An 18,565-nucleotide genomic window follows, 5' to 3' on the forward strand; every position below is an offset into this window, starting at 1 on the left:
GTTTGCTTTATAGAAATCGGGGGGGGGGAGGCGGGGGGGAAGAGTACTTCCATCCATCCTTCAAACTTGGCTCGTACTTCAAAGCCCAGTTCACTCCCTTCCTCCCGGAAGCCTTCCCTGACTATCCCAGCCCACAATCCCTTCCCTTTCTCAGTTCTTTCTGCAGCTATTCTAAACCACCCCCATAAATAAGTGCGTTTGACCAGGCTGGTGGTCCGGCTGAGGCGGGTGTGGGGCCTGGGAGCAGATGCCCCTCTGCACAAATGTTGCTCTCTGATGGCTCCTGTGGCTGTGCCAGACCTCCCCACTGTCTCTTATCTCACCCACAGTATGCTCCAGGGAAGAACAAAAGGCAGCTGGCCTCCTAGCCCAGCTGGGGTCACACACCTAGAACCACTTGTGAGCATCGGAACCCAGGGAGAGGGGAAGGGACTTAGGCCGGCCTGCAAGCCCATTCGAGTCTGCAGCTCATCTTTCCCCTGCTCGCCTGAACAAGGACCCTCTAGTTCTTGTGCTCTGGGGAGAAGGGGGCTTAGAGAAGGTCCCTGCTCTGCTCTCTGCCTCATGACAGCAAAACTCTAATTCATTCAGGATCAGTGAGAGCTAGCCCATCTCTTTTGAAGCCAGCCAAGCTCTTTCTTCATCCTTTATCTGCTGAACATCCAGACAAGGTTCTCTTTTATTTGACTCTTGTCCTCAGGTCCCATTCTCCAGAGGGGTGGTCCCTCCTCACCTCGCTGTCCCTGACCTATCCCCTTTTATTCACTCTCCCTTCCTAGACCCTCTTGTCTTTGGCCACCTTCCCCCTTGTCTGAGGCCAGCCCTGGTTGACTAGGGCTACCACTGGCACCTGAAGGCCTTTCCCTCCTCCCAGGGGCGAAGTGAAGGGTTGTCCATAAAGTGGGGAGGCAGCCACACCCCCTCCTTACCGGGCTTCTGGTAGTCTCACGGGGCATCCCCGTTTCCTCTGGAGACCTTGCAGGCAACCTTGAGCTTATGAGGAGCCCATGTCTACCTTCACCCTTTTCTCTCTTTGCTCCCCCTGTGACCCTCTCTGTTCTCTCCTCCTCATGTCACCTATGATGTCAGGAAATAAGTGTTTCATCAAACTGTCTGATGTATATGGTTCATGAGGTGAGAAGTGGGATACACTGGGACCCCCTCACAGGCTCTAAAACCTAAGTGGACATGGCCATTACTCAAGGGCCTTGCCAAAGCAGATTCCCTGGCCCCCCGCCCAGTGATTCTATTTCATAGAGCCAGAATGGGGCCTGGGATTCTGAATTTTTAATGAGCACCCCAGGTCACGTGCCTCTTATCTCTGAGCCTTGCGAGGGAACAGAGCGGGATGAGATTGGTACCCCCAGGAAGTTCACCTGCTGCCTTGGTGCCATGTGGAACAATGGGTTTAATGCACTCTCAGAAGTAGGCAGGATCAGGGCAGCATTTGAAGCTGGCTTCTTTGAGGAGGCAGGACTTGGGCTGGATCTGAGGGCCTGGTGGAATTTGAATCCGTAGAGAGGAGGAAAGACACATCCAGGCACCGACTGGAGGAATAATGGCTCCGAGGGAAGGAAGTACAAGAGTGGGATGCCGTGGTGGGCTAATGAAGGGACCATTTACATGCTTTGCCTGGATAACCTCTTGGAGGGATTGGCAAAAGGAGAGGAAATGGAGAAGGAGGATGCAGAGAAGAAGAAAGAATGGACTCCCAGAAAGGTTGGAACTAAAGGTTTTGAATATCTAGGTAAGCCCTGAATTCCAAGTTCTGATGTCATTTCTCTCCTTTAGTCCCTAGTCAGGGCAAGAGTGCAGGTGAAGCCAGACCTGGGATGGGGATCAGTGCTGTGTGTGGACCTGGGCCCGGGTAAGTGTTCCACAACCCCAGACCACCCTTACCAAAACACTCCCCCCACCCTCCTGCCAAGCATCAGCCTTTCCTAGCTAGGATGGCTGGCCCCTAACCACAAAAGCATCTTGCAGACTTGCTGTGATGATCTGAGGCCACCTGCTGCCCATTTCCCTGCCCTGGCACCTGGCTTAGGGGCTGGCCTTGGCCTCCTCATGAATGATCCCCACTGGCCCCCCAGCCCTTTTCATGCTCACTGTGCTTATGCATGTTGGCCATGCTCAAGAATCTCCTCTCCTGTGCAAGCTCAGCGTAAATTGAAAGCCAGTGTCAACAAGGAATAAAGAATGGAGGGAGAGACCATGAGGAATGTGCCCAAGACCCCCAGGAGAGGGAGCCCTGGCCTAGGAGACCCCACGCCTAGGCTCTGGTCCCAGCTCTGTTGGGTGTGGTCTTGGGCTGGCCATTTTCCTCTCTGGGCTTCAGATCTTTTTCCTATAACATGAAGGGGTTGAAAGAGCTTGTCCTGTTCCTGGATGCTATCTCCGGGGGGAAGCCCTACAAGGAGAACATTAAAGAGATATTAAACTAAGACCAGACATTGTGAGGTCGGCGGCACGGGGGGGAAATCTGCTTGGACTACGCACAGAAGGAGGGAGTTTTATCTCTGAGGTGGAGGCCACGGCCCAGGCAGCCATGAAGAGACACCGACAGTGTTTACCAAAACCTGATAGCAGGCACTGTGTAGCAAGTTTTGACTGATAATGTGTCATGTCTGGGCATGTAGGTGTTACCCTCATCTCAGCTGTGAGGAAACCATCTCAGAGTGCACGTGCCCAAGGTCAAACGGCTCCTGGGATGGAGCTGGGAGTCACCCTGCGCTGATCCAGGCGGAACGCAGACATCCGGAGGCCATTGGGAAAACTGTTTTGTGTGGAAAGCCTTACTCTGCTGGCGGAGGAGGCTGCCTCAGAGTCTGCCCAGCCTGGCCGCTGGCTCCAGGAGCTCCGCTGGGAGCTGCCTCTGAGCCTAACTTGTGTCCACCCCCGCGCCCAGGGAGCCAGCCTCTTCACACTCCCGGCCATGGAGCAGGCCCTACGGATTTGGAAGGGGATGTGGAGCCCCCAAAACAGAGGTTCCATTAACCCCCCAGGCGAAACCAGTCAGTCTCTGGCTAAAGCACAGCTGGGGTGTTTCAGATTAAACCGGAGTCTTCTTTGTGAAAAGGAAACGACAGAAAAGAGAGGCCCGGGGGTGCTAAACATGGTTCAGCTTCTCAACTGACCGCTGAGCCCTGGGAGAAGCACTGCTGGGGACAGGAATGATGCTTTGTGCCTTTTTCAGAAAGAGCTTTTAAATGAGTGAGGCATACAATAGAATTTCAAACATTAATTATCAATTGGTGGATGCTATGTAGGTGCCAGTAACTGTTTTAAATGCTTCAAGTGAATTAGCCTGGTGAGTCCTCACAATAGTTCTATGAGATAGATATTAGCCCACCTTACCAATGTAGAAACTGGGGCACAGAGAGGGAAGTGACTCGCCCAAGGTCACGCAGCTGGTAAGTGGCAGAGCAAGGGTTCAAGGAGAGCAGGCTACTCTTTTGACCAGGACCTCACAGGGCAGGTATGGGCCTGACGCTCCCAACCCCAGGCCTCGGCCCTCAGTGCCCCATCCTCTGTGGGTGTCTGCAAGGGAAGATAAGTGTGCATGGTCTCTTACTGCGGGGGAGGGACACCTGGGATCTGGCCCTCACCTCGAGGACTACCCTTGTTCCACAGGGGCCCTTGGCAGACTCCGCTTAAAATCAATGTAAAGTGTTTAGAATAATGTCTGGCACAAAATAAATGTTCAAGCCAGAAATTATATGTTAATATGTAGAAAAGACAAGCTCAGTAACTGGCTCTAGAGAGGATTTGGCACTTTCCAAGGGCTTGGGTTAGATTGAATTTAATGATTTGTAAATATTTATTGTTGTATCTACAGTTTAAATGCACTCAGACTAGATTTTAGATTCCACATGTAACTGATTCCCACATCCAGATTTTTCAAATCTAAAAAGAGTAAGTATAACACACAATAAGTTTTCTCATTATTTCCTCACTTTGTGTCTCAGCCTTTCCATTTCCTGCATGCCTCAATAAATAATCTTAAATCAAAATAAACAAATAAATGAATGTCTAAGCAGGAGCTATTATATGAGTACTAAAGATATTGACCCTTTGGCTGCCATTTGTCAGACATGTAACAGGAATCAACGGCCCTCTAAGACTGGAGGATCCTGGTTGGTGGCAGGCTCTCAGTTTTGCCGAGCTTCTGGAATGATTGGGGTACTTCCGCTCATGAGATAAGGCAGGGCAAGAAGAGCTGAAGTGCTCTGCATGACAGAGGGAGAAATATTTGGAGTTAGAGAAATTCTGGGATGTAGGGAGAAAAGGGGAGAAGGGAGTGAGAGAAGAGGGGTGTGGAAAGGTGTGAGTGGATTCCAGAATATGGCCCCCAGACCTCCTGAGAAGTCCGGTGGGGTAATGTTTGGTTCGAATGTGGTTCCCCGGTCTGAATCTGCATCCCAGTTGACATGAAATCGCTGTCTCAGACCATGAAGCCACTTACCCCTTTGCTCCCCAAACTGGCAAACCCAAACCGTCAAGATGCCTAGGAACACCAGGAGTTGGTATCTGGATTGCACACGTCTTTTTAAACCCGGTTTGTTATTTGGCGGTGTGTTTTCTTTATGGTTGGAATGGACATTGTGGTGTGTCTTCTTTAGGACTGTAGGACTCCATCCTCCATCGCAGGGAAATGCTGCAGCAGGGAGCCTCCAACGGTCGGCTGTCAGAGCTACCTTGCCCAACATCACAGGTATAACAGTAACTCATGCTCTGTAATAAATTGCCCCAAAACATGGGAGCTTAAAACAACAATTATTATCTTGAAGTTTCTGTGAATTAGGAATTTGAAAGCCACTTAGGGGGGTGGTTCTGGCTTAGGGTTTCTGATGAGGTTGCAGTCGAACTGTCGACCAGGACTTCAGTCATTGGACCCAGTCCCCTGACTGGGGCCGGGGGACTGGCTTTTAAAGGTGTCTCACTAGAATGGCTGGGGGTGGGAGGCCTTGGTTTCTCACCACGTGGGCCCCTCCATAGGCCTGCTTGAGTGTTCTCACAACACGGCAGCTTTCCTTCCTTCAAGAGGGAAGCCCTAAAAGAAGCCATGATGGCTTTTGTGACCTAGTCTTGCCATCATGACTGCCGTGCTCTCTTTGTTAGAAGCAACTAAGTCCAGGCTCCATTCAAAAGGAGGAGAAGTAGGCTCCATCTCTTGGAGGGATGGATATTAGACAATTCATGGACGTATTTTTAAGCCACTAAAATGCCCCACTCCTGGAGGAGCCCATATCCGAGGATGAAAAGGCCCCCACCTTGGGACAACTCTGAAGGACTCTCTCAGCTTCAGAGCTCCTTGTGGGGTCCACCCAACCTTCACTGAGATGCAACACAGCTCAGCTTTCCCCTGGCCGATCCTGCCTGCACATGTGACATTCCCAAGAACACTACTGATAAACCTCCTGCACTCTCCACCTCAGAGCTGTCTTCCCAGGGAACCAGCTTGTGAAAATAGTGTGTTCTGTTACTGTGCTAAAGGTTTCCTGAGTGTTATGCCTATTTCTTTTTTTGTGGATTCTGCTCTTGCGAGTGTTTTTACAAAGGCCTTCTAATCCCGAGACGAGATATTACCTAGATCTTGTTCCAGGTTATCAGTGATTTCAAACTTTACTCTTAATGAAGTAGTATAATTGGGGTTTATTTTAAAATTTTTAAATGTTTTTATTTATTTTTGAGCGAGAAAGAGAGACAGAGGGTGAGCAGGGAAGGGACAGAGAGAGAGGGAGACACAGACTGTGAATCAGGCTCCAGGCTCTGAGCTGTCAGCACAGAGAGAGCCCAACACGGGGCTCAAACCCACAAACCACAAGATCATGACCTGAGCCGAAATCGAATGCTCAACCGGTTGAGCCACCCAAGCACCCCATAATTGAGATTTATTTTAATATACATTGTGAGATGGGGACTTTTCTCTGGTATTTCATCAATTGCCCTAACGAATTTAAAAAAAAGAATCATTTTCCTACTGAGTTGAAATGAAACTGTTACATATATGCTGAATTCTGATATTTAACTGGGTTGGTTTCTGACCTTTCTATTCTGTTCTGAATGCTAGCCACACTCTTTTTTATTATTATATTTCTGAAGTATATTCTAACATCTGAGACTATAGGTCACTTTTCTTTTTTCTTCCTTTTTGATATAGTCATGAGCTTATTCTTTAATGATACTTTTATGGTAAATTTGATCATTTTCCCACTTTCCAAAATCACGCTGAGATTTTGATTGGGATGTGCTAGGTGTTTTGATGTCAGTTCTTCTAAAACATCTTTACAATATTAAAACTTCCCATTAAAGAACATAATATGTCTATCTATCTATTAACATCCCATTTAAAGTTCTTCCTATATGTGTAGGGTATGGCTATATGTGTAGAGGACATATGTGGAGAAGTACGTGTATGTATACGTATGAATATGGGGTGTGTGTGTGTGTGTGTGTGTGCGTGCATCTGTGTGTGTGCTTTCACACACACCACTGTGTTTGGTAAGCTTATTCCTACATATGTTATGGTTTTTGTTGCTATTGAGGATATCTTTTATTATGTTTCCTAGCTGGTTATTTATGAAAGCCAATGAAATCTGGGTAACTATCTTTAAAAAAAATTTTTTTTACATTTATTTATTTTTGAGAAACAGAGCACAAGTGGGGGAGGGGCAGCGAGAGAGGGAGACACAGAATCTGGAGCAGGCTTCTGCGGGACTCAAACTCACAAACTGTGAGATCGTGACCTGAACCAAAGTCAGATGCTTAACCGACTAAGCCACCCAGGTGTGCCTGGGTAACTATCTTTTAATAAGCCACTGTTCACTCTTATGATTTCTAATACTTTTATAATTGATTTGCTTTGGTTTTCTTAGGCAAACAGTAATATCTTCAAATAATGATAATTTTCTTTTCCTCTCCAATCTTGACCCTCAAGATTCAGAGGAAGAGCACATTTCCTGCATTGTGCTAGTTTTGTTTCCTTTTCACACACAAGTAATATATAAGCATAGTCCAAATGTTATAAAAAAAATTTTTTTTTAATCACACCTCTGAAATAATACAACTGTCTGTGACTTAACAGAGAGACTTAACTGTGCCATGCATTCTCTTTTTAGACTGTTTTCGGTGGAAACATATATGCATGTGTGCACATATGTGTGTATATATAAAAACATATATGAATTTATAAATATTATAAAAATAAACACTATTTGGGGGCGCCTGGGTGGCTCAGTCGGTTAAGCGGCCGACTTCGGCTCAGGTCACGATCTCGCAGTCCGTAAGTTCGAGCCCCGCGTCGGGCTCTGTGCTGACAGCTCAGAGCCTGGAGCCTGTTTCAGATTCTGTGTCTCCCTCTCTCTGACCCTCCCCTGTTCATTCTCTGTCTCTCTCTGTCTCAAAAATAAATAAACGTTAAAAAAAAAAAAATAAACACTATTTGTAATGTGAACCTTAACCATTCTATAAAATGAAAGCATTTTCAGGAAAGTAAATATATGTCATAATTTTATATTGCTTTATGTCTTCATATCATAATCTATTCACTCAAGCTTCTTTTTTAAAAAAGCTTATTTATTTATTTTGAGAGAGAGAGCAGGGTAGGGGCAGAGAGAGAGAAGAGACTCCCAAGCAGGCTCCACGCTGTCAGTGCAGAGCCCGACATGCTGCTTGATCTCACGAACCATGAGATCATGATCCGAGCAGAAATCAAGAGCTGGCACCCCGTATTCACTCAAGCTTCTAATTTAGGACATTTAAGTTGTCTCCAGTTTTTGATATTCTAAATTATTTGCAATAAATCCTGTTTAGAATAGTCTGATTCCTGTCCCTGCTGCACCTAGAATAAACTCCTGGAAATGGAATATTGGTGAGTCGAATGACACATGTTCTTAAAATATCTTTGATTTATGCAGGATTGTTCTAACAATAGTTACAGAGGGATTTTAATTCTTTTCACTTCATTGGAGCATGCCTTGTCTTCCCTGTCTCCAATGCTGATTTGATCACCTGTTTCATCCTTACCAATCTGAAAAGAAAAAGAAAAAAGAGGCATCACATTTCAATATGAGTTTCTTTAATTAGTAAGGAGGTTACATCCTTCTTTTGAGGCTGCCTACCTACATAGTTTACCTAGATTTGGATTTTGAGAGGGGTGATTGTGTAATTTTGTTATTGAATTACAAGTATTCCATAGATAAAAACAATCTTAACCCCCTTTTATCATGTATTTTTTTGCAAATATTCTTTACAGTTTACTTTATGACATGGGGAAATATAATATCCATATAATTTGCTCACGTGACCTTATGAAATATCAACTTGTCAATTTGCCTCAGATTTTTTAAAGCAACAAAACATTGCATTACAGCTCATGTACTTTGTGTTTCTCTCCATAATTGCATTCTACTTCCTCTCTCACCAAATCTAATCACTATCCCAGTTTTGGGGGGATACCATTAATTCCATGCATGCTTTAATAACAATACTATGTGTATGTCCACAATACTATGTGTATGTGTATGTATGATATTGTTTTGTACATTATGTTTTGTAAATTTACATGAATTGAATCACATCATAGGTGTTCTATAATTGGCTTTAGCTCAATATCATGTTTGGAAATATATTCATATTGAAATATACAGCTATAATTCATTCATTTTAATGAAGGCATAGTATTCTATTTATAAATACGCTGCAATTTATCCATTTTCCTGTTGCTGGGCACTTAGGGTTTTTATTCTTCTAAATCTTCATTATAAAGACCATTTAATACTATTGTACATGACTCTGTACATGTCCCAGAGTCTCTCCAGGCACGTGGCAAGATGAGGATTGTCTGCATCACTGGTGTGCACAATTTCAGATTCTCTAGATGGTGCCAAATAGCTCTCTCAAGCAGTGGTACCATTATACTCTCTCCTGGGTATTGTTTCTCTGCTCCAACTCATGGTGTTACCAAACTTTTCATTTTTGTCAATATTATGGGTAAAAAAAAATCTCACTGTTTTATAGTTTTATAGTTTCCTAGTCCAAGTCAGCTTGTCTTTTCACACATTTATTGGCCTCTGGGGTTCCCTCTTCCATAAATGCCATAAATCTTTATATATTTTGCCTATTCTTTTGTTTATTTTTCTAAACTACCTGTAGCAGTCCTTTAACATTATACATGTTGCCATGCATATGAAACATAGGCTGTTTCTCAGTCTATGGTTGCTTTAGTAACTTGTGTGCTGTTTTAGTTGAGAAATACCTTAAACTTTAATGTAGTCTCACTTATCAACCTTTTTTTTTTTTGTTTTCAGGTTTGGACTGTGTGTGTGAGAGAGAGAGAGAGAGAGAGAGAGTTTTAAATCTGTCTTTCCCTATACAAAGACCATAAAGATAGTCTCCTATATTTTCTTCTAAAAGTTAAAAACTTTTGCTTTTTATATTTACTTCTTTAATCTACATGGAGTTTATTTTGTATATGGTGTGAGATAAAGATCTAAATTCTTTTCCATATGGATAACCTGCTATCCCAGCTCATTTATTAAATAGTTCAACCTTTTGCCTCTAGTTCATTATTGCCTTTTCTGTCATCAACTTTCTGTGTATGAGTGAGTCTGTTTCTATGTCCTCTGTTCTGTTCCATTGGTCTCCTTGTTAGTCCCTCCACCAACAACACATTATAATAATTATACCTTTGAAATGTTTTGATACATGACCAAAACTTTCCTGTGCCAGGCTTTTTTCCAAAAGTTGTTTTTTAATATAGTTAAATATGTCATTTTCCCTTCATATTTAGTTTTATGTTAGAGAGGTGTGCCCCACCCAAGATTATATAAATGTCAGAGTGATAACGTATAAATGTTTGATAGCTTCCCCACCCTCCTCCATTCCAAAGAATATTCTGTGTCTATTTGCTTAGATCCATGATTTTTTGTTATATTTTTAAAAACTTGGTACAAAAAGCTGCAAAATCAGAAGGTTTAAGAAAAGGGGGACATATGTATATTACATATACAAAACATATAGCCACAGAAGAGACGGAGTGTGGAAGTTGAACCATGCATTCTCAGTTTCTGAATGAATTTTGATTGGGAACTTAAGAGTTTTTTGTAGCTATCAGCTGTGGCACATGTAGAGGACATAGAGAATGGCGGAGAAGTGAGAGAATTTTTTTAATGTTTTATGGTTCATTAAAATGTATTTCTGTCACACACACACATCACTATAGCCCATTGGTGTTTACTCAAGAGAATAAAGATTTAAATCCCTTTAAATTCTATTTTTCTGTGTAAGTTCTGTTTAGCGGTAATTCCATGGGAAGTGTGAACTAAAACTACCTACATTTTATTTTTTTAAATTTTTTCAATGTTTATTTATTTTTGAGAGAGAGAGAGAGAGAGAGAGAGAAAGAGAAAAAGAGACAGAGAGCATGATGAGTGGTAAGGACAGAGAGAAAGAGAGGGAGACACAGAATCTGAGCAGGCTCCAGGCTGCTGTCAGCACAGAGTCTGGTGCGGGGCTGGAACTCACCAACCGTGAGATCATGACCTGAGCCAAAGTCGGACGCTTAACTGACTGAGCCACCAGGCGCCCCCCCCCCCTACATTTTATTTCAATAAGTTAATAATAGCTTGGTTTTTGCCTAGTACTTTCATAAGTTTACTATTTATTTTAGTAACAAATGCACGTAGAAAGTAGATGTCCCCTCCATACCTTTCCCCAGTCTCCAACTTGTCTTTTTCAGAGGTAAATTGTGTGTCCAGTTTCTTAGGAATCTGGAGATACTCAAGCATAAACCACGTGTGTACTTTACACACCCCCTCCGCTCTTTTATCCCCATATAGAGTAGCATACTACATAAAGTGGGCTATTCCTTGCTTCTATCCCTACTGAGCATATTATTTGGAGATCATTCCTTATCCATGCATAAAAATCTTCCTGGTTACTTTAATGCCAGTATAATATTGTACTATACGAATGCATCAGTGTATTTGTCTAGTTTTTTGTTTTGTTTTTTCTTTTTGGTGGGCCTTTATGTTTTTCCAGTGTTGTTCTGCTGTAATTGGTATGTTGAACAAGATGCCTAATGATATCATCAAAAAATTTTTTTCATCCATTATCCATTTATAAGTCTTTCTTTAGAATAACACTTCTTACCTTTGTTTGACATCACTAATTATTTTCATGGGCTTTTGTTTTCAGTCAAAAACACAGCCTCAATTAAAAATTATCATCTTTATTTCCATGTAATAGACCAAATCCCTGAACTTGACATAGTTCTTCTCCCTCTCTTCTCCTTTCCCCCAACTCGGCCAGCTACCTGTAGGAAGACTAGAGTGGGGAAGGAACCTCTGTCTGCCTCTTTCCTTACATCATTCCCCTGCTACTTGTGATTTCACTTCCCATGAGAGTGAAGATGGCAGGGGGAAGGGGTATATTCATGAGGAAAGGTAAAGGGATGAGGTGGTGGTTATCACTGGTTGGGTGATTTTGAGTTCTCTGCCCCTGGCTGATGGCTCGTGCTGCCTCTTTCTCTTAGGGATCTTTGTGTGGTTGTTGGAGGTTCCCTAGAAAGCTGTTTTTCCAGGCAGTTCTCCTGACTTGTTCCTGATTGTTTATGATTCCTTTCTTGGCATGACCAGCCTTGTTCTACCAACTTCCCTTTGGCCCTTAGGGCAGCTCTACTGAACCAGACCCAGGGACACCTTATGCTGGTCTTTGGCACATGGCCCATATCTGACTTTGGAAACACTCATATATCCCTTGTCCTAACAATCTCTGATCCCAACATAGGTTCAACTGCAGAGTTCTGACACCAAAGCTGTAAGGCAGGCCTTTTCTGACTTCTGGATTTCTCAGGAGAGTCAGCCCCTGACTCCAGGCCACTTCAGCAACCCCACACCTGGGGGAGACACCGGTCTTCTCTTTCTCCCACTTCTGGAAAAGCCTTTTGAAATTCCCCTTCCTAGTCTTGACAATAGTCTTCTCCACTGGTCCCCCAAAGTTGAGATGAAGACCCAGAAAGACAACAGCTCTCTCTATAGAATCTTCTCCCCAAAACCTCACTCTTGTAGTCTCAGACCTTACTTTCATCCTTGATGTGGCTGAGCAGTTCAAGAATCATTGAACAGATTTTTGACCAAATTCCTTTATCAATCTACAGAAAGGAAGGTGTCAATTCTCTTTGGTATCCTGAGCCAAGAAGAGTTCTGTTCTAATATCATAAATAATTCTGACATTACTATTCTTGTCCAAGGACATTTATTTGTATACATGGACCAGTATATCTACACAAATTATCAGGTGAATTAATAGAAAAGGCATTGTGTGGCCAAAGTATATGGAAGTCTCTTAATTTTAATAGATACTGACAAATTGTGCACCAAAAATATATGAGAGTGTCTGTTTCCCACCCTTTTAATAAGCTTCATATTTTACATTTAAGCCTTTTCTACACAAATAATGCTTTAACTCCTGATATATCCCCTGCCTCCCAAATATATTAGATAGTAAATGCAAATTTATTTATTGAAGAAATCCATCCATTCCTCACTGACTTAAAATGCCACTCTTATTTTGCAATACATTCTTGAATACTTTTGGACTTGTTCTGGGCTTTGTCTTTTTGCTTCACTGATCTGTTTTGTCTATTCCTGCACTAGTTCCATACGATTGTGATTACTATAACTTTATTATAAATTTTAATATCTGGTAGGGAAACTCCCATTTCATTACTAGAGTTTTTCAAAAATTCCCTGGATCTTATCAAACTTTATTCTTTCAACGATTTTTAGAATCATTCTGTCTAGCTCTAAAAAATTCCATATGGATTTTGATGAAGATTACAAGTAATTTATAGTTAAATATGTGGGAAATGGACAACTTTCCAATATTAAATATTCCCAAATAAGAACACAATATTCTTACTAGTTATTTAAAGATTTCAAGTGAGCTTTGTAATTTTCTTCATGCAATTTTTCATACATTTTTCATAAACCTAATTACATATGTATGTGACATTGCATATGTTTGTTGATATTGTAATAAAGATCTTTTTCCCAGTATACTTTCTAATTACAGTTGATCCTTGAATAACACAGGTTTGAACTGCACTAGTCCACTTATATGTGGATTTTTTGGATGCAGTACTATAAATATATTTTCTCTTCCTTACGATATTCTTAATAACATTTTCTTTTCTCTAGCTTACTTTATTGTAAGAATATGGTATATAATACATATAAATACAAAATATGTGTTAATTGACTGATTATGTTATCATTAAAGGCTTCTGGTCAATAGTAGACTACTAGTAGTTAAGTTTTGGGGAAACCAAAAGTTATATGTGGATTTTCTACTGCATGGTGGGTTGATGCCCCTAAACCCTATGTTATTCAAGAATCAACTGTAGTTAATATTGTCAAATAAAAATTTTCTGTTTGAAAAATATTCTATTTCTTGTCATTTTAGTTTATCTTCTTAGGCCTTCTATGTAGGTAATCATATTATCTGTAAATAATAATAACATTAATAACTCTCAGGAGAGTTAGTAATAACTCTGTTACTATAATTCCATTCTGAGATTTATACTACTTATTTTTGTTTGTTTGTCTAATTACCAAGGCTTCACCACCCACTACAAAGGTAGAGTTATGAACCCATATCTATTAGTGTCACCAAGTATAGACCAAAGTTGCAAAGACAAATGACAACATATTAACAGTGATTATTTTCTTTGTCATAACTTCTGTATTTTGGTAATATTTGCAGTAAACATCAGGAAAATCAACCAAGCAAATTTCTGCCACTTATTTAAGTCTATATTTCTATAATAATCCAAGTCAAGAAGTAAAAGAGTACTTACCCTTCTACTTCCAGTGATGACGGATTAACAGTGATGGGGCTTACTTTTCTACCTTAAACAACTAGAAATTAGATAAAAACATAAAATAACTGCTTCCAGATATTGGACAATACGTAGCTCAGGAAAGGCAAACAAACAAATAAGGAACCCCCTATGATTGAATTGACTTTTTGCACAGAGGCACCTTCTGGACCACAGAACAGTGAGGGAATCACAAGCTGGGTAGTCTCAATGAGTTGAGAAAACAGATCAGAGTTCAGGAGTTCTGAGGCAGCTAAAATGTTTAGGGAAAGAATCCCCAGGTGGAGTAAGCTATCCAGAAAAAGAACTTGAGAAATCTTCATAGAAATCCTTTCGGTTCTCTGATGAATAATAAAATGACGGTGTGTAAATTTCCATGAGTATGGAAAAGAAGAAGGTGTCAGTGAGTCAGAAGGTGAAGAATTCTAAGATCTCAAACAGGGCTGGAAGAGTTCTTTTTGAACATGTAGTACATTCAGTGTACTGAGATCCTAAGAAGAACCATACATGAATAGAAAAACTAAATCATAGATTAAAAGCCCACCAGGAAAGTGCTTTAAAAAAGGCCTTGAATGGATCAAACTAAATCACTAGTAACTTTGCTGCCTACCACAACAAAGCGCAGTGCTCTTTAAAAAAGACAACAAAATCCTGATTTTCAAGAATATATTACTTACGCTTTCCAACATCCAATCTAAAATTTCTAGAGATGACTAGAAGCAGAAAAATGTGACTCACAATAAAGAAAAAAATCACTCAATAGAAAGAGACCCAGATGATATAGGTGAAAGAATGATCACCATAATACTTAATTATTTATTAAGTAGCTGTTATGAATATGTTCAATAATTTAAAGAAAACTTACATAATCCATAAAACAGTATAATGCCATTTGAAGGTAGACTGAGATTAGACAGATTAAACCCTAGAACAATCTCTAAAAATAAAACAAAGAAGCTAATAAATCAATAGTGGAGGCAAAACAACCAAAAAAATGAATCAAGGGAGGAAAAAAATGAATAAATGGAACAAATAGAAAGTAAATAGGAAGATGGTAGACATACAAATGGCCAACAGGTAGGTGAAAAGGTGCTCAAGGTCACTAATCATCAGGGAAATGCAAATCAGAACCAAAATAAGATGTCACCTCATGCAAATTAGCATGGCTATTACAAAAAAGACAAGAGATAACAAATATTAGTGAGTATGTGGAGAAAAGGGAATCCTTACCCACTGTTGGTAGAAATATAAATTTGTACAGCCATTATGGAAGATGGTATGATGATTCCTCAAAAAATTAAAAATAGAACTACCATTTTGATCCAGCAACCCCATTTCTGGGTATTTATCTGAGAAATTGATACCAGCATCTCAAAGAGATATTTTCACACTCATGTTCACTGCAGCATTATTCACATTAGCCAAGATATTGAAACAATCTAAATGTGCTTTAATGAATGAATGGATAATGAAATGTTACATATATCTATATATAACCTTTATATAGAGAGAGATATGTATATGTATGTATGTATATAGATATATATATCTTACATGATGGAGTATTAGTCAGCCATTAAAAAAGAAGAGAAATCCTACTATTTGTGACAACATATATGAACTTGAAGGCCAGTATATGAAGTAAAGTATGTCAGACAGAGAAAGACAAATAGTGTATAGTATCACTTAAATTGGAATGTAAAAAAAAAAAAAAAAGCGAATTTTCTAGGAATAGAATAGAATGGTAGTTTCTGAGGGCTGGGGAAGGGGGAAATGAGGTGATATGGGTCAAAGGGTATGAATTTCCAGTTATAAGAAGAGAAGTTCTGAGGATTTAATGTACAACGTGGTGACTATATTTAATAATGTGGTATTGTATACTTGAAAGTTGCTGAGAGTAGATCTTAAGCATTCTTACAACATATACAAATAGTTACCTCTTTGAGCTGATTGATGTGTAAATTATCTCAATCTTGGTAATCATTTCACAATATATATGTATATCAAATCATCACATTATACATTTTAAATGCATACAGTTATACTTGCCAATTATACCCAATTATTCTTTAATTAAAAGAAATAACAGGTAAACAGAAAATCAGTAAGTATATAGAAAAGTCAAATGACACTATCAAGCAACATGACTTAACTGAAATTTATAATGAGAACATACACACATCAACAGCAGAATATATATTCTTTTCAAGAGTGTATAGGGAAATTACCAGGCAGATCGTATGTTGAGCCATTTTTTTTCAAATCTCCATGAATTGGAAAAATATTGAAATCTTACAGAGCATGTTATCTGGAAAGAGTTAAACTAAAAATCAATAAAAGAAGGATATTTGGGTAGCTGCCAAGTGTTCTGAAATTAAAGAAGACATTTCTAAATAACAATTAGATATTCGATCAAATATCAAAGAAGAAATAAATCAAATAAATAGATCAAAGATCAAAGAAGAAATAACACATAAAATTAGAAAGTATGTTGAGGTAAATGAAAATGAAAACAGTTTATCAAAGTTGTGTAATATAGCTACAGTAGTACTTAGAAGTAAATTCATATCACTAACTGTTTATGTTAGAAAAGAAGAAAGACCCAAAATTAATAATACAATTAACCAACCTAAGAAGTTATAAAAGAAGAGAAAAATAAGCCTAAAGTCAGTAGAGAAAATAGTAAAGGCAAATGCAGTAATAAATGATATAGGAAACAAACACACAAGAGAAAATCAATGAAAACAAAAATTGGCTCTTTAAAAAGAATGTTGTTTAATTAGAAATCTCTAGAGGGGTGCTTGGGTGGCTCAGTTAAGCATTCCACTTCAGCTCAGGTCATAATCTTGCGGTTTGTGAGTTCCAGCCCCATGTTGGGTTCTGTGCAGACAGCTCAGAGCCTGGATCCTGCTTCAGATTCTGTGTCTCCCTCTCTCTCTGCCACTCCCCCACTCATGCTCTGTCTCTCTCTGTCTCAAAAATAAATAAACACTAAAAAAAAAAAAAAAAGAAAGAAAGAAAGAAAGAAAGAAAGAAAAGAAATACTGCAAACAACCCTATGCCCCAAAATTTGATAACCTAGATGAAATGCACCAATTCCTTGACAGACACAGCTTGCCAAAATTTGCATGAGAAGAAGTAGACAATCTGAATAGACCTGTATCTACTAATAAAATTGAATTGATAATGAATAATCTTTCAAAACAGAAAGCACCCCAGGCCCAGATGGGTTCACTGGTCAATTCCATCAAACATCCAAAGATATCAATTCTCTACAATCTCTTTTAGAGGATAGAAGCAGGAGAAATAATTCAGAAATAATTCTATGAGGCTTGCATTACCCTAATACTCAAACTGAACAAAGACATTTAGAAAAAGAAAGAAAAATACAAACCAATATCATGAACATAGATGCAAAATCTTCAACAAAATGTTAGCAACTCAAATCCAACGATGTATAAAAAGAATTATACACCATGACCAAGTGGAATTTACCCAAGTATGCAAGATTGGTTCAACATTCAAAAACAATTAACATAATCCATCTTAACAGGCTGAAAAAGAAAAATCACATGATCATATCACTAGATGCAGTAAAATCATTTGACAAAACCCAATACCCATTCATGATAAATGCTCTCAGTAGACGTGTTTGGGTGTCTCAGTCTGTCAAACATCCTACCAGCTCAGGTCATGATCTCACGGTTTGTGATTTCGAGCCCCATGTTGGGCTCTGTGCTGACAGCTCACAGCCTGGAGCCTGCTTCAGATTCTGTGTCCCCCTCTCTGCCCCTCCCCCACTCACTCTCTGTCTCTCTCTCTCTCTCAAAAATAAATAAGCATTTAGGGGCACCTGGGTGGCTCAGTCGGTTAAGCGTCCGACTTCGGCTCAGGTCATGATCTCACGGTTCGTGAGTTCAAGCCCCACGTCGGGCTCTGTGCTGATGGCTCAGAGCCTGGAGCCTGTTTCGGATTCTGTGTCTCCCTCTCTCTGATCCTCCCCCATTCATGCTCTGTCTCTCTCTGTCTCAAAAATAAATAAGCATTAAAAAAAAATTAAAAAATAAATAAATAAATAAATAAGCGTTTAAAAAATTGAAAAATATATGGTTCATTTAGAGATAAAAATTAAACTATATAAACACTGCTGAGAAAAAAATTAATTTAAGTAAATGAAGGGAAAGATCATATTCGTGTATTGGGAGACTTGGGATCATTAAGATATAAATTCTGCCCAAATCAATCTATAGATACAGCTGCAAGATAAATCAAAATTCCAGTAAACTTTTTAGTAGTTGACAAGTTAATTCTAAGATTTACATGGAAAAGCAAAGGAACTAGGATAGCAAAATGATTTTGACAGAAGAACAAAGTTGAAGGACTTACAATACTTGATTTCAAGGCTTATTATATTATCCTAAAGAAAAGAAGCCAGGTATGAAAGAGTATATATTACATGATTCTGTTTATATGAAACTGTAGGAAAACTAATGAGACAGGAAAAAAAAATTAATGGCTTTCTGAGATCGGGGGCTGGGGTGGAGGTCAGAAATTAACTGGACAGGGCCACAAGTGACTCCTCTAGGGTAACTAAAAGGTTCTCTATATTGACTGTAGTGGTGGTTATGAGGTTGTATACATTTGTCAAAACTCATTGGCCCATACACTTAAAATGTGTGTATTTTA

General features: G+C 39.9%; 1 long non-coding RNA gene across 1 annotated transcript in view; it reads left to right on the forward strand.

The window, feature by feature from the left end:
- LOC125937096 (uncharacterized) overlaps window positions 1-4,961 on the forward strand; it is a 112,086-nt gene extending 107,125 nt beyond the window's left edge. Inside the window, exons 2-3 of the long non-coding RNA XR_007462253.1 lie at window positions 1,792-1,867; window positions 4,620-4,961. This is a non-coding gene — a long non-coding RNA (uncharacterized LOC125937096). The remainder of the gene's footprint in view (window positions 1-1,791; window positions 1,868-4,619) is intronic.
- The last annotated feature ends 13,604 nt before the right edge of the window (window positions 4,962-18,565 follow it).

Source organism: Panthera uncia, assembly GCF_023721935.1.
Source record: "Panthera uncia isolate 11264 chromosome A3 unlocalized genomic scaffold, Puncia_PCG_1.0 HiC_scaffold_11, whole genome shotgun sequence".
NCBI lineage: Eukaryota > Metazoa > Chordata > Mammalia > Carnivora > Felidae > Panthera > Panthera uncia.